Here is a 16,450-nt window from a genome sequence, read left to right on the forward strand (position 1 = left end):
ACATTCAGATTGTTAAGGAAGAAGTAAAACTATATCTACTTTTGTTAAGGAAGAAGTAAAACTATATCTACTTTTACATGATATAACCTTGTGTATAGAAAATCCTAAGGAATCCACAAAAAACTACAGTAGACCCCCCATATCTATGGGTTTCACATCCACAAATTCAACCAATTGTGGATCAAAACTACATCCACAAATTCAACCAATTGCGGATCAAAACTAAAGCAATATTTAAAAAAACAATAAAAATAAGATAAATAAAACAAATACCGTATGACAACTATTTACATAGCATTTACATTGTATCATGCATTATAAGTAATTTAGAGATGGTTGAAGCATTCAATAGGATGTATGTAGATTATATAACCCCGTTTTATGTAAGAAAATTAAGCATTTGAGAATTTTGATACCTGTGAGGGGTCCTAGAATCAATTCCCCTTGGACATTGAGGGACAACTATACTAGAACTAGAACTATAACTAACAAGACACTTTACCAACATTGTACAATACAAAACCAATGTACAACAAGCAGTTGTATTTTATAGACTTGAAATAAACAAATCTGAATAAAATTAAGCAAAAAATTCCACTTAAAATAGCATAACAATACTTGCACTTAGGAATAAATTAACAAAAGAAGTTCAAAACTTATACACAGAACATTATTGAAATTTGTACACAAAACATTATTGAAAAAAGTTTAAGAAGACCTAAGTATATTGGAAGACATCCATCGCATGTTCATGAATTTAAAGACTTAACATTGTTATAATGTCAAAGGTCTCCAAATTTATCTACAGACTCAATACAATCCCTATCAAAATCCTGACTTGATTACTACAGACATCAACAAGCTGATGCTAAAAGTCATATGAGGCTGCAAGGGTCCAGAATAGTGAAAACCATCCAGAATAAAGTTGGAGGTTGGAGCATTCATGTTTCTTCTTCTTTTTTTTTTTTCTGTTTTGTTTTCGTTTCCAGTGGGGTCAGATACTCATGGTTTTTTATCTTAAAATTTACTTCAGAGCTACAGTAATCAAGACTGTGGGATTGGTATAAAGTTACATTTATAAATGTATAAAAATCAAGGGAATAGAATTGGGAGTTTAGAAATAAACCCTTACATTTATGGTCAATTATAAACAAAGAAGCAACAGTCTAAACACATGGTGCTGGGAAAACTGGGTATCTATATGCAAAAGAAAGAAGTTAGATTACTATTGCTCATCACATACAAAAATTAACTCAAGGCCAGGCGCGGTGGCTCATGCCTATAATCCCAGCACTTTGGGAGACTGAGGTGGGCAGATCGCTTGTGTCCAGGAGTTGAGACCAGCCTGGGCGACATGGTGAAACCCCATCTCTACAAAAAAATGCAAAAAAATAAAAATTAGCCAGACGTGGTGGCCCTGTGCCTGTTGTTCCAGCTACTTGGGAGGCGAAGGTCAGAGAATTGCTTGAGCCTGGGAGGCACAGATTACCATGAGTCGAGATTGTGCCATTGCACCCCAGCGGTGATGAGGGTGAAACCCTGTCTCAAAAGAAAGAAAAGAAAAGAAAGAAGGAAAAAGAAAGAAAGGAAGGAAGGAAGGGAGGGAGGGAGGGAGGGAGGAGAAAGGCTGAGCGTGGTGGCTCACGCCTGTAATCCCAGCATTTTGAGAGGCCGAGGCAGGCAGATCACCTGAGGTCAGGAGTTTGAGATCAGCCTGGCGAATGTGGTGAAACCCGGTCTCTACTAAAAACACAAAAATTAGACGGGTGTGGTGGCACACACCTGTAGTCCCCGGTACTTGGGAGGCTGAGGCAGGAGAATCACTTGAACCCAGGAGGCGGAGGCTGCAGTGAGCCGAGATCTTGCCACTGCACTTCAGCCTGGGTGACACAGTGAGACCCTGTCTCAAAATAAATAAATAAATAAATAAAAATACAAAGAAAGCAAATATATAAATAATAAAACCAAACAAAAACAACCAAAAAAATTAACTCAAAATGTATCAAAGACCTAAATGTAAATGCTTAAACTATAAAACTCATATATGAAAATCTTCATGCCCCTAGGTTAGACAATGTGGCTTTTTTTCTTTTTCTTTTTCTTTTTTTTTTAGTTATGACATTAAAAACACAACGTACAAAAGAAAAAGTAAATTGTACTTAGTGAAAATAAAAAAACTTTCATACTTTAAGAACACATCAAGAAACTGAAAAAAACTTACAAAATAGAAGAAAATATTTGCAAATCATATATATATCTGATAATGTAAAACTCCTACAATTCAATAAATGACCAATAACCAGATTGAAAAATAGACCAAGTATTTGAATAGACATTTATCCAAAGAGGATATATAAAAGGCCAATATGCACATAAAAAGATGCTCTACATCATTAGCTATTGGGAAAATGATCATCAAAAGCATTTGAGATACTACTTCACACCCATTAGGCTGGCTATAGTTAAAATGACAAGTACGGCAACAATGTGGAGAAATTGTAACACTCATATATTGCTGGTAGAAATGTAAAATGATGCAGTGCCTCCGAAGACCCTTTGACAATTCCTCAAGGAGTTCATCATAGAGTTACCATGTTGCCCAGCAGTTGCCCGCCTAGGTATATACCCAAGATATCTGAAAACATGGGTTGACACAAAAACTTGTGCATAAATGTTCATAGTAGTATTATTCATAATAGCCAAAAGATGGAAACAACCCAAACATATATCATTTTATGAATGGATAAACAATATGTTTCATATTTATACAATGGAATATTATTTAGTCATAAAAAGAAATGAAGCACTGATATATGCTACGACATGCATGAACCTTGAAAATGTTGTGCTAAGAAGTCAGGCACAAAAGGCCGCCTGTTGATTTCATTTAAATGAAATGTCCAGAAGAAGCAAATCCATAGAGACAAAAAAATGTTGTTTGCTAGGGGCTGATTGGGTGAAGAGTTAATGCGTAGTGACTGATAATGGGTATGGGGTTTCTTTTTCTTTTTCTTTTTTTTAAATGGAGTCTTGCTCTATTGCTCAGGCTGGAGTGCAGTGGCAAAATGTCGGCTCACTGCAACCTCCACCTCCCGGGTTCAAGCGATTCTCCTGCCTCAGCCTCCCAAGTAGCTGGGATTACAGGCACCCACCATCATGCCCAGCTAATTTTTGTATTTTTACGAGAGATGGGGTTTCACCATATTGGTCAGGCTGGTCTCAAACTCCTGACCTCAGGTGATCCACCCGCCTCGGCTTCCCAAAGTGCTGGGATTACAGGTGTGAGCCAACGCACTCGGCCAGGTATGGGGTTTCTTTTTGTGATGATGGAAATGTTCTGGAATTAGATAGTAGTGACAGTTACACAAGTCTGTGAATACATCAACAACCACTGAATTGTACTCTTAGAAATGGTGAATTTTATGGTATTTGATTATAGCTCAGCTTTAAAAGGAGCTTTAAGATTGGTCAACTTTGTATATAGTTTAAGTGGCATGATTTTACATCTCATGATACATCCTTCATTCTAATATATTGCCCTCATTGCCTCACATTACATTTATAAATTCCCTTCTTGTTGTTTTTCCCATTCCCTACATCACTTGGTACAGTGCTTTGCAAAATGTATAACTTTGTACATTATTTTGGGTGTTGAAATGTATGTATTAAATACTTTTTCATCTCCTTGAGCCCCTAATAAAAAAAAATGACCCAACCTTCACATTTTATTTCTCCCTACTAGAAAATAAATTCCCTAATGCTAAGATTCACGGTAGATTCATCTCCATACCCAACTCTACCTTATTTATTTATTTATTTAGACACAGAGTCTCTCTTTGTCACCCAGACTGGAGTGCAATGGCACAATCTTGGCTCACTGCAACCTCTGTCTCCTGGGTTTGAGCAATTCTCTTGCCTCGACCTTCCGAGTTGCTGGAATTACAGGTGCACACCATGCCCAGCTAATTTTTTGTATTTTTAGTAGAGATGGGGTTTCACCATGTTGGCCAGGCCGGTCTCAAACTCCTAACCTCAAGTGATCTGCCCCCCTCAGCCTCCCAAAGTTCTGGGATTATGGGCGCAAGCCAGCGTGTCCAGCCCCAACTCTCACTTCTATTTCTGCCTTGTACCTAGCACAGTGCCTTGGATAAAGACACTTAGAGTTTTTTTCTTTTTCCCCTCTCTGATTTGAATGTAATCTCCTTGAAGATTAATACTGGATTTCATTCATCACCCACTTGTGTAGTCTTATTCTTTAAATGTAAGTTCTTAATAAATGAATAAATTCTGTTATATTTGTTCTCCCACGTGCCACCGCAAGTTGTACTTTTTCTTTCTTTCTTATTTTTTTTTGAGACGGAGTTTCGCTCTTGTTCCAACTCATGTTTCAAATGAGTTTGTTCTAGTGTAACTCAGCATCTGTCATTTTAGCTGTTAAGACTGTTACTCATTTATTTGTCTTAAATTGTGAATGTACAGATAACATGAACCATTGTCGCAGGGGTCATTGCCTTTGTACATTTCTTTGTAAAATTTCCAAATAAGAGCCCTTTCTAAGCAAGTGCCTGCCAACTATGGCTGGATGATAGTGAAATCCCAACTCTTCCCTCACATATTTGGATTTTATATTCTTTCAGGAGACAGCTTTACCTTTGGAACAATTACTTATGTAAGAGGAAAAGTGGATTTCCACAGAGAATGAAATTGGCACTGGCTAGTTCAGTAGTCCAGGAAGCTACAAAGATCAGTCTTCAAGAGGAAATATTGTAACCTGGCAACCAAACTCTGTCCCTGGTGTTTTCTGGAGGCATTTTTCTTAAGTTGGAATTGAGGCAGGTAGACTAGGGGAAATGTGAGTGAGTGGAGGCAGGGGCATGAAGTTTGCACCTTGGCTGTGAATTAATATAGCTTTTCTGTCCCTAGGTCTCTGGGTCTAGCACTTTTCAATTGGAAACATTACCAAATAAAACCAGTGCCTCAATTTGTTAAAAAAAAATTGACTGGCAGCTTTACAAGCCTATTTCTCTAATAATGCTTCCTGCTGATTATTTATTTATATGTGTATTTAAAAAATTCAGCCAGGCACGGTGGCTCATGCCTGTAATCCCAGCACTTTGGGAGGCCGAGGTGGATCACCTGAGGTCAGGAGTTCGAGACCATCCTGACCAATAGGGTGAAACCCCGTCTCTACTAAAAATACAAAAATTAGTAGCCGGGTGTGGGGGCCTGTGCCTATAATCCCCGCTACTCGGGAGGCTGAGACAGGAGAATCGCTTGAACCCTAGAGGGGAGAGGCAGAGGTTGCAGTGAGCTGAGATCGCACCACTGCATTCCAGCCTGGGTGACAGAGTGAGACTCCGTCTCAAAACAAATAAATAAATAAATAAAAATAAAAAGTCATTTTTCTCCCAAACAAAGACCCAAGAGTCATCAGAACAAAACTGCAATAGATTTCACTTTTTTTTTTTTTTTTTTTTTGAGACGGAGTCTCGCTCTGTCACCCACGCTGGAGTGCAGTGGCACTATCTCGGCTCACTGCAACCTCTGCCTCCTGGGTTCAAGCGATTATCTTGCCTCAGCCTCTCGAGTAGCTGGGATTACAGGTGCCCACCGCCACACCCAGATAATCTTTGTATTTTTGGTACAGATGGGGTTTCACCATGTTGGCCAGCCTGGTCTCAAACTTCTGATCTCAGGTGATCTGCCCACCTCGGCCTCCCAAAGTGCTGGGATTACAGGCGTGAGCCACTGTGCCCGGCAGGTTTCACTCATCTTTCTTTTTTTTTTTTTGAGAGGGAGTCTGGCTCTGTAGCCCAGGCTGGAGTGCAGTGGCATGATCTCGGCTCACTGCAAGCTCCGCCTTCCGGGCCCACGCCATTCTCCTGCCTCAGCCTCCCGAGTAGCTGGCGCCCGCCACCACGCCCGGCTAATTTTTTTTGTATTTTTAGTAGAGACGGGGTTTCACGGTGTTAGCCAGGATGGTCTCGATCTCCTGACCTTGTGATCCTCCCGCCTCGGCCTCCCAAAGTGCTGGGATTACAGGCGTGAGCCACCGCTTCATTCATTTTTATCCCCCTTTCTATTTACCATTAACTTACTGCTCATGCCTGTAATACCAGCACTTTGTGAGGCTGAGGCGGATGGATCACTTGAGGTCAGGAGCTCAAGACCAGCGTGGCCATGATGGTGAGACCCCTGTCTCTACTAAAAATACAAAAAGTAGCTGGACATGGTGGCATATGCCTGTAATCCCAGCTACTTAGGAGGCTGAGGCGGGAGAATCGCTTGAACCCAGGAGGCGGAGGTTGCAGTGAGCCGAGATCGTGCCAGGGCACTCCAGCCTGGGCGACAGAGCAAGACTTCATCTCAAAAAAAAAAAAAAAATAAATTAAAAGTAAAAATAAATAAGAGGGAAGATGGAAGGACTTTTAGGCTCAAGAGCAGCATCCCAACTCTTTTTTTGTTTTTTTGAGATGGAGTCTGGCACGGTCGCCCCAGGCTGGAATGCAGTGTGACACGATCTTGGCTCACTGCAACCTCCACCTCCTAGGTTCAAGCGATTCTCCCACCTCAGCCTCTCAAGTAGCTGGGATTACACTGTGGTTACCGGCAAGCGCCATCACACCCGGCTACCAACTCTGTTATGAAGACTCTTTTGTTTACAGAATTAAAGGCAGCACCTTGTTCTGAATCCAGTTTTGCCATTGACGGACTCACTGTATGACTAGGCTAAAACCCTCTGGCTTCAGTTTTCCCATTAGTTGGTTGAAGTACATACACCCTCATCTATTGGAATACGGGGCTTAGTGAAGTTAAAAGAAGTAGGTTCTAGCTCATTCTAGCACTTAATAACTCCTGGAACTTTTGGAAAATTGGGTCACCTCTTTGGGCCTTAGTTTCCTCATCTATAAAACAGGAAAAAAATCAGTCCTTAGCTTACCTGATGTTGCAATGACTTAGTGAGATAACAGAAGGGAATGACAGCTTTGTCTATCATAAAGTGCCATGCACTTGTGAGGTAAAGTTAACGAGAGTGAGACATCTAGAAATAGGGAAGGAAGAAACGAGTCGAGGCAAAGCTAAAAGAAATTTGGGTTGGGAAAGGAAAAAAGAAATGAAGAGAAAGAAAAAGGAAAAGCGCATTTCAAAAGAGATAAAGGCTGTGAGAGGAAGTGCAACAGGTCAGGAAAACTGGGGGAGGGTCCACGGCAACGGTTGGGACACGTTGCCGGCGGAGGCATTTAGGTAGTGCACGGCAGCTGGGCGCCGGGCCTGTTTGGCTGTGACGCCCACCCCCGGCTTTTATCCGCCTGTGCACTAGGGCTAGTGGAAGACCTAAGATGGCGGCGTTTGCACGGGGTGCAACCGCTGCGGTTGCAAGGCGTCCGAAGTATGTGAGTCCACTAACAAAAGTCCAGAAACTCGCCAGTTAATAGTATTGTGGTGAGTGATGAGCCTCACGTTGGCTAGAGAAGTGGCCGTAAGCGAGGCTACACACTTTGGGATCGCGTGGCCTGAGTGGGGGAAGTAACTGACCTGTATTCCATTTTTCTCTCTCCCGTCTCTTCAAAATATCGGAGAATAATTTCTGTCTCCCTGATCACCTAACTTCTACTGACGAGGCTAGGAAGTTGCAGAAGCTAGCTCCTAGGAGGGATATATGGGTTGTTCTTTCCTTTTTCCTTGTTTAAATGGGTTTTTATTGACACCATGTCTCGCCAAAATGGATTCCGTCTCCTCAGAGCTCTCTTAGGAACAACCTAATCTCTTGGGCCTAACTTTATTTTTTTTTTGTTCTGCCTTTAATGTCCAAACTTATTAGTTTTGATTAATTTGTTTGTAACGTATTCATTATGCACTAGATTAAACATTTTTTTTTTCTGTGCCCATTATACCCCAAATGTGGAGTTTTGGGCAAAAACTTAACATTTGTTCTTGAAGCATCTCAGAGTTGTGTGTGTGTGTGTGTGTGTGTGTGTGTACAGGTAATCTTTGGGGGATTTGCCACATTTTGTATATTGCTAGGCTGATAACTCCCTAAGAAAAGAGCTAGATTTCCTGTTTTCAAATCTGTTGGCGAAATTAAATTTATGTTAAGCATAACATGTTTACTGTATATATGGGGAAGACAGTAAAGAGTGACATCTAATATGTTGTTAAATGCTTATGTGGTTAAGTAAATTTCATGCATTGCCGCGGAGTATGAATTGCTGCAACCTTTTAGAAAAGAATCTGGCAATATTTAGGGAAATAAAAAATACGGATATCACTTGAACAAAAACTGGAATGCAAAAGTCCGACTTTTAAGAATCTATCCTGCAGAAATAAAAGTACCAGTATATAATAATGCATGAACAAGGATACTTTTGTACAGCTTTGTTCTTGTGACAACTGGAAACAACCTGTGTATCCATCAATGGGAGAATGTTTGAGTACATTTTGGTACATAAATATTATGGAATATTTTGACTTTTGACCTAGAGGATGTCATGATGGATGGTTATGTGAGAAAAGTAAGTTGCAGAATACTCTAGTATGATTCCTTTTTTTTTTTTTTTTTTTTTTTTGATGGAGGGGGTGATGAAGGAATGCAAGATTAACTTCTTTATATTTTGAGGGGGGCTTTCAATATATTATGAAATACTTAAGACATATACAAATATATAAGGAATAATACAATGAACCTCTCTTCTCACCACCCAACATAAAAAAAAAAATCAAACATTAACATGACAGTTGAAGTTCTCTGTGTACCCATCCCCGATTACATCTCTCTCTTCTCTTATCCCCAGAGGTAACCATTATTTTAAAGTTAGCGATTTTTACCATGTACTTCTTAAACTTCTGTGACATAGCAACTTATAGCATGGATTATTTTTTGTGAATATTGAAGATGAATTTTTTAAAAAAGTAAATGAAAGAAGAAAGCAAGTGTCTATTTGACTTTTTTTTTTTTTTTTTTTAAAGATGAAGTCTTGCTCTGTCGCCCAGGCTAGAGTGTAGTGGCGCAATCTCGGCTCACTGGAACCTCCGCCACCCGAGTTCAAGCGATTCTCCTGCCTCAGCCTCCTGAGTATCTGGGATTGCAGGCACCTGCCACCATGCCCAGCTAATTTTAATTTAATTTTTATTTATTTTATATATATATATATAGACAGGGAGAGAGACAGACAGACAGACATGGAGTCTCGCTCTGTCACCCAGCTAGATCTCGGCTCACTGTAACTTCCCCCTCCTGGGTTCAAGCGATTCTCATGCCTCAGCTTCCAGAGTAGCCGAGATTACAGGCACACCTTTCCACGCCTGGCTAATTTTTGTATTTTTAGTAGAGATGGGTTTCCCTGTGTTGGCCAGGCTGGTCTCAGACTCCTGACCTCAGGTAATCTGCCTGCCTTGGCCTCCCAAAGTGTTGGGATTACAGGCATGAGCCACTGTGCCCGTCCTTATCTGACTATTACTCTAACAGTGGCCAATAAAAATTCCTTCCTTCCTTTCTTTTTTTTTTTTTTCCTTGAGCCTAGAAATTTCTTAATTGTGGGGAGAATCTAGCAAGCAGTTGAGTCAAAGGGTGTAGATTATACTATAGTGGTAAAGAAAGTAAGCAGCTGGCAGTGAAAGCAATCTCAAGCAAATAATGAATGTTTCATGAACAAGATGCCTGAATTGAAAAACAGAACAAAACCAACTAACCAAATAAACAAAAAACAATCCGTGGATCCTAACTCAAATCCAAGGTGATTTGAGCCTGCACTTGTAACTAGACAAAATCTGTGAACTTCAGTCACCTTGGAGGCATCTGAAGGAAATGAGGTTGCACGTAGATGAATCAGTTGTTTCTGGCATCATGTTAGTGTGATGACATTTAGCTGCTATGTGCAAAACATTTTAGCAATCATTTAGGTACAGGACATGGAATTTATTAGTGGAACAACCCTATAAACAGTGGTTAGAACATTAATAATTTTATTTTATTTATGTTTTATTTATTTTTTGGGACAGACTTTTGCTGTTGTTGCCCAGAAGTGCAATGGCGCGATCTCGGCTCACTGCCACCTCTGCCTCCTGGATTCAAGTGATTCTCCTGCCTCAGCCTGCCGAGTAGCTGGGATTACAGGCATGTGCCACCTTATACCCAGCTAATTTTGTATTTTTAGTAGAGACAGAGTTTCTCCATGTTGGTCAGGCTGGTCTCGAACTCCTGACCTCAGATGATCTGCCCACATCGGCCTCCCAAAGTGCTGGGATTACAGGCGTGAGCCACTGCGCCTGGCCAGAACATTAATAATTTTAAACTTCCTAACCCTTGGGAGAAGGCAAAACACTTGATGAAATCTGCATGAAGACTAAAACATTTTACCAGTTTTGCATTGTTCATTTGAAATTGCATTGACTACTAGTATGTTAATTTTGTATATATTTTTATGAGAACAGTGTTTGACATTTAATTTTTGTTAGTTTTTTTTTAATTGATTAATGATTGGTTCATTTGCAGGAACTGACTTAGTATTCAAGGATACAAATTGTTAAGAGAATATGTTCCAGAGAAAAAACTTGACAAGCTAGACTTAGATTTTTGTCATTAAAGATAATCATTTGGGGGATGTGATTTTTATAAGGAATTACATTAAATTAAATGTCTTATACAGATTTAAGAGGTTAATAATTATAAAATTAAGAGGAAGAGTTCTTATAAAATATTCTTGAGGTATAATAAAATTATATTTGTGGAGTATATCTTTGAATAACATTTAAAAGCAAACTGATACTTTCCAGGTAAAATAATTATCAACATAACTTTTTAAAAAGAATTCATAGTACTTCAGGTTATTTCTGTGTTTGACACATTAGCTTAGAAGAACAAAGGAAAATGGTGATTAGTTAATGCCATACACACTGGACAGAGAAGAAACTTAGCTCTTATGGATTCCTCTCCTTATTTTGCAGCAGGGTAAATGTAACTTTTCTCATGTAGCTAGCTACTGTCTTCCAGTGCTGTTGATGTTGTACTGTTTTAGCAATGAAGAGATTGATATGGGCTGATTGGGGGTTAGGGAAAGTGAAGCAGTAGAACCAGAGCAGAGTGGACATTTAAAGAGTGCTAATAAGTAAATGATTATGTGAAGTAGCATACTAGTCGAAATGCATAACTCAAAGATAATCGGGAAGCGTATTTTCTGAAACATAACCTAAGAAAGTATAACTGTTCCCTTGTGCCTATAATCCCAGCTACTTGGGAGGCTGAGGCAGGAGAATCACTTGAATCCGAGAGGCGGAGGTTGCAGTGAGCCAAGATCGTGCCATTGCACTCCAACCTGGGCAACAAGAGCAAAACTCCGTCTCAAAAAAAAAAAGTATAGGCCGGGCGCGGTGGCTCAAGCCTGTAATCCCAGCGCTTTGGGAGGCCGAGACGGGCGGATCACGAGGTCAGAAGATCGAGACCATCCTGGCTAACATGGTGAAACCCCGTCTCTACTAAAAAATACAAAAAACTAGCCGGGTGAGGTGGCGGGCGCCTGTAGTCCCAGCTACTCGGGAGGCTGAGGCAGGAGAATGGCGTAAACCCGGGAGGCGGAGCTTGCAGTGAGCTGAGATCCGGCCACTGCACTCCAGCCCGGGCGACAGAGCGAGACTCCGTCTCAAAAAAAAAAAAAAAAAAAAAAAAAAAAAAAAAAAAAAAAGTATAAAAGCTCCTTAAAGGATGTTTTGAAATAATGAATAATATTAATTTCTATATTGTATATTCACAAGTGTTTTTTCTGGAATAATTATTTGCTTAATGAGGTGGATGTTTAGTTGGTGAGAAATGAATTAATAGGTTAGTGATTTATTTGTATTATCTGTTATGAAAAATTTTAGACATTCAAATGAAAGTAGAGAGAATAACATAAATGTATTTCTATATATGGATCACTTAGATTTAGCAACTGTTATGATTTTGCCTTACTTGCCTTTCCCTCCAAAATATTGTAAATTACAGTCATCATGACATTTTCTTCTAAATAAGTCAATATAAACATAATAAACAAGGACCTTTTTCTATATAATCACAATGCCATCACTATACATACTAGGATTAACAGTAATTCTTTAATTTTTTTTTTTTTTTTTTTGAGTCGAAGTCTTGCTTGTGTCACCCAGGCTGGAGTGCAGTGGCACAATCTCTGCTTACTGCAACCTCCACCTCCCGGGTTCAAGTGATTCTCCTGCCTCAGCTTCCCGAGTAGCTGGGATTACAGGCGCCTGCCACCATGCCTGGCTAATTTTTGTATTTTTAGTATAGATGGGGTTTCACCATGTTGGCCAGGCTGGTCTCGAACTCCTAATCTCAGGTGATCCGTCCGCCTCGGCCTCCCAAAGTGCTGGGATTACAGGCGTGAGCCACCGTGCCCGGCCATTCTTTAATGTTTAATGCCCAGTGCATATTCAGATTTTCCCAGTTGTCCACAAGATGTCTTTTATAGCTGCTTTCTTCAAACCAGGATCTATTCAGAGACCACACATTGCATTTGATTTTTATGTCTTTTGAGCCTTTTAAAATTTAGAGCAGTTCCCTATAACCCCTTCTTTTGTTTGTTTTATGAAATTGGCTTGTTGAACTTCACAAAACACGAGTTGGGGTCATGCCAACTGTACTGTTAGTGATTAGTTCACATATAGGGAAAATAATTTGTGAATTTTGATCCATTCACTCTGCCAACTATACCATGGCAGCATTTCCAGTACCAGAAAAGCAAACTAGGGGGTCTAGAACTGAGCTTTAAGAACTCTCCCCTATCCAGTGAAATAGATAAGAATGCCAGTTGTGAGAAAAGTGAAGGGGAAACAAAGAATGTCAGTGTTCAAGATATTTGAATTTTTTTTTATCCATTTGAAAGGTATTTTTTTGGGGGTGAACTATTTGTTTATATTCTTGGTCCTGTAAAAAAAAAATTGGTGTTTGAACTTTTTCTTATTGTAGACACTCTTCATAAATTAAGGAAGTTCGCCTTTTTTTGTTATAATGTTGCAGACTTTTTTTTTTTTGAGACGGAGTCTTGCTCTGTCACCAGGCTGGAGTGCAGTGGCACGATCTTGGCTCACTGCAATCTCTGCCTCCCAGGTTCAAGCGATTCCCCTGCTTCAGCCTCCTGAGTAGCTGGGACTACAGGCATGCACCACCATGCCCGGCTAATTTTTTGTGTTTTAGTAGAGTTGGGGTTTCACCATGTTGGCCAGGCTGGTCTCGATCTCCTGACCTCGTGATCTGCCTGCCTCGGCCTCCCAAAGTGCTGGGATTACAGGTATGAGCTACACGCCTGGCATGAATCACATTTCTATATACTAGCAATTTAATATGTGGAAACGGAAATTATAAACAAAGTACTATTTACAAGCACTGCAAAGAAACACAACATTTAGACATAAGTAAACATGTACAGGACTTGTATTTTGTAAATTACAAAATGCTGATGAAAGAAACTCAGGAAGTCCTGTATAATTGAAAAGACTTATGTTCATGACTTGGGAAACTCAACATAGTAATGATGTCAATTCTCCACAAATTGATAGGTTTAATGGAATTTCTGTTTAAATCCTAGTATGTTTTTGTAGATATAGAAAAGCTTGTTTTAAAATTTATGTGGAAAGGCACTGGCCTTAAAATAGCTAAAACCATCTTGAAAAAGTACAGGCCGGGCGCGGTGGCTCAAGCCTGTAATCCCAGCACTTTGGGAGGCTGAGACGGGCGGATCACGAGGTCAGGAGATCGAGACCATCCTTGCTAACACGGTGAAACCCCGTCTCTACTAAAAAATACAAAAAAACTAGCCGGGCGAGGTGGCGGGCGCCTGTAGTCCCAGCTACTCGGGAGGCTGAGGCAGGAGAATGGCGTAAACCTGGGAGGCGGAGCTTGCAGTGAGCCGAGATCCGGCCACTGCACTCCAGCCTGGGCGACAGAGCAAGACTCCGTCTCAAAAAAAAAAAAAAAAAAAAAAAAAAGAAAAAGTACATTGGTAGAATCATTAACTTGACATTAATGACTACTATATTCCTATATATATATATATATTTTTTTTTTTTTTGCTGACTTTAAAATGTTTATTCTTTAAAAAATTAGTCGCTTTTTATACAGCTATACAAAGTTCTTAATGTTTCTTTGGCAATGGAATATAATGGAATTTTACAACTATATAAAAAAGTTACCTTTGCCTAAGAAACAGTATTTACTGTGTGTACATAGTTGACTGACAAAATTCTCTACCATCCAGCACCCTAATTAATTGACGAAATAAGCTACCTCATATTACAGGATTCCCCAAAAGAAAGGAGGAAAGAGATATACGCGCGCGCACACACACACGCACACACGCACACACATTACCTTCTGTGGCTCAAAACACAGTATCACGGCCCTATCTGCAGGCAACTTGCAATTGCCAAATACAATTTAGTGATAAAAAAAAAAACCTTTCAGTGATGAAAAAATACTTGTAAGTCCCACTGAAGTACTGCTTTAGTTTAACTATACATAAGAAATTACTTAACCTTCTGCTATTCCAAATAGATTTAATGCTCATGTTTTAAGATGAGCCTTCCACCCCCAAAAGTAACTGCATTTTATCTTTGAAATTAAGCGGAAAAACAAACAATAAGCAAAACCCAGTGCTGGTGACAAATGTACAGCGAATTCACTTCTTCATTCTTCGCAAAGACTGAAATCAATTTTCAGGACCATGAAGAGCTAGAAATTCACCTATTTTCAGAGACTTGTTTGTAGACTATGCAGCAACTTTGTTGTCCTATATTCAAAATCTGCAAACTCCCGGCCCCCACGACCTCCTCTGAATCCACCTCGAAATCCTCGAGGGGCAGTGAAGGTACCACCTCTGCCACCACCACGCCCTCTGCCACCATGGAAACCAAGACCTCCTCTGCCTCTGTATCCCCCACGGCCACGGTTTGGACGAAGTGGGATTCCAAATGTTTCAGCATTTAATCTTCTTTCTTCAGTCCAGGTTGGTCTTCGTTCTCTATTGTCATCACAAGAAATATTATCAAAGAAGGATTTAGTTTTATCATAATAGCAATTAGGTCCAAGTGGATCTTCTTCATCAGCATTTCCTTCACTGTTTTGGGTATCAACTCCTGAGTCTCCTTTATCTTCACCATTTACAGGCTTCTCCTGTTTCTCAAGTTTATCTTTTAATTTAAGTTTATTATGAAACTCGCTGTCAATCTCTTCCTTGTTGAATTGTGCATTTGCACTTTCAAAGTCAAAGTCTTCCTCAAATTTCATTGGCCCATCTCGCCGAATACCAAATCTTCCCTTGCCACCCTGATGACCCCCACGCCCTCTCCTTGGAGCTGAAGGAGCACCTGGAGCTACTTGTCTTTTGTTATCATTTCTGAGTTGCTCATTTTCTGGCCTTGAAACTTTGTGTACTTCAGCTTGCCTGTGCTCCTGATTCTCTATTGCTTTTTGGCTGGTAGATGGCAAAGGCCTGGGTGATACAGGACTCCATCTCCCAACAGGTGCTGGAGCAGGTAAGTGGGCGGAGGCGGTCTGCACTGTTTGTTCCATGGTTGGGCTTTTTCTCAAAGGGTCTAACTGAGGGCTTGAACGACCTTGAGATAACTGTGTTTTTAGAGCTCTTGTATCCTGTGTAAAGGCAGAACCAACCGCACTACTTTGGGGTAAGGTACCACTGTTTGATGTTTCTGTTCCAAAGGACGTCAAAGAGTTTCCAGCAACACCAACAGCACCAAACTGCTGCCCAACTAAGGAACTTGGACTGAACTGACTGTATGTGGGCATCCTGCCGAAAGGCCCATAAGAACCCATGGACTGGAATGAAGAAGTCGATGAGCCTAGTGAGGACTGAACTATAGCTGGGTCTTGAGGCAAAGAACACTGTGGTTTTGGTGGCTTACAAACAGTAAGGTCTTTAATGTCACTCCCACGGAATATAATGTATTCAAAGACTTCATCTCGAGGTGGTATTGGACGATCTGTCGGTCTGTCTTCTGTACCAAAGGATCGAACTTTGGCAAGGGCTACGGTGGAGTTTTCGGTGTGGATGGTGTAGAGGATGCCCTCGTAGCGGATCTTCCCTACGGATCTCCTTGGAGATGAGGCTGATCTTGCTGCCGATGTAAGGGGTGCCCCCGCTCATGGCGCCGCTGCCGCCCCTCCAGGCTGCTTGCAGAGAGGCAGATCCCACGCCGTTGTCGCCCGCTCCGCACACCTGCTAGCTCCGTCAACACCTACAGCAGCCGCTTCAGACCCAACATGGCGGCAGTGCCGGGTCCGCTACCCTCCCCCAGCCTCCCGCCCTCAAGGCAGCGGCAGCTGCAGCGGCGGCGCGGGGCATGCTGATATATTCCTATATTAATCAAGACAGTGTTGTATTGGTGGAGGGATAGACACATAGATGAGTGTAACATAATTGAGAACTGAGAGACATATACAATT

General features: G+C 40.8%; 1 pseudogene across 1 annotated transcript; it reads right to left on the bottom strand.

Annotated features, from left to right (window-relative positions):
• Positions 1 to 14,052: 14,052 nt before the first annotated feature.
• On the bottom strand, positions 14,053 to 16,151 carry LOC104662100 (annotated as a pseudogene). The gene has a single exon (XR_004058433.1). The product of XR_004058433.1 is annotated as a protein LSM14 homolog A pseudogene (transcript).
• Between the last annotated feature and the right edge of the window lie 299 nt (positions 16,152 to 16,450).

The sequence above is a fragment of the Rhinopithecus roxellana genome, chromosome 7 (assembly GCF_007565055.1).
Source record: "Rhinopithecus roxellana isolate Shanxi Qingling chromosome 7, ASM756505v1, whole genome shotgun sequence".
Lineage (NCBI taxonomy): Eukaryota > Metazoa > Chordata > Mammalia > Primates > Cercopithecidae > Rhinopithecus > Rhinopithecus roxellana.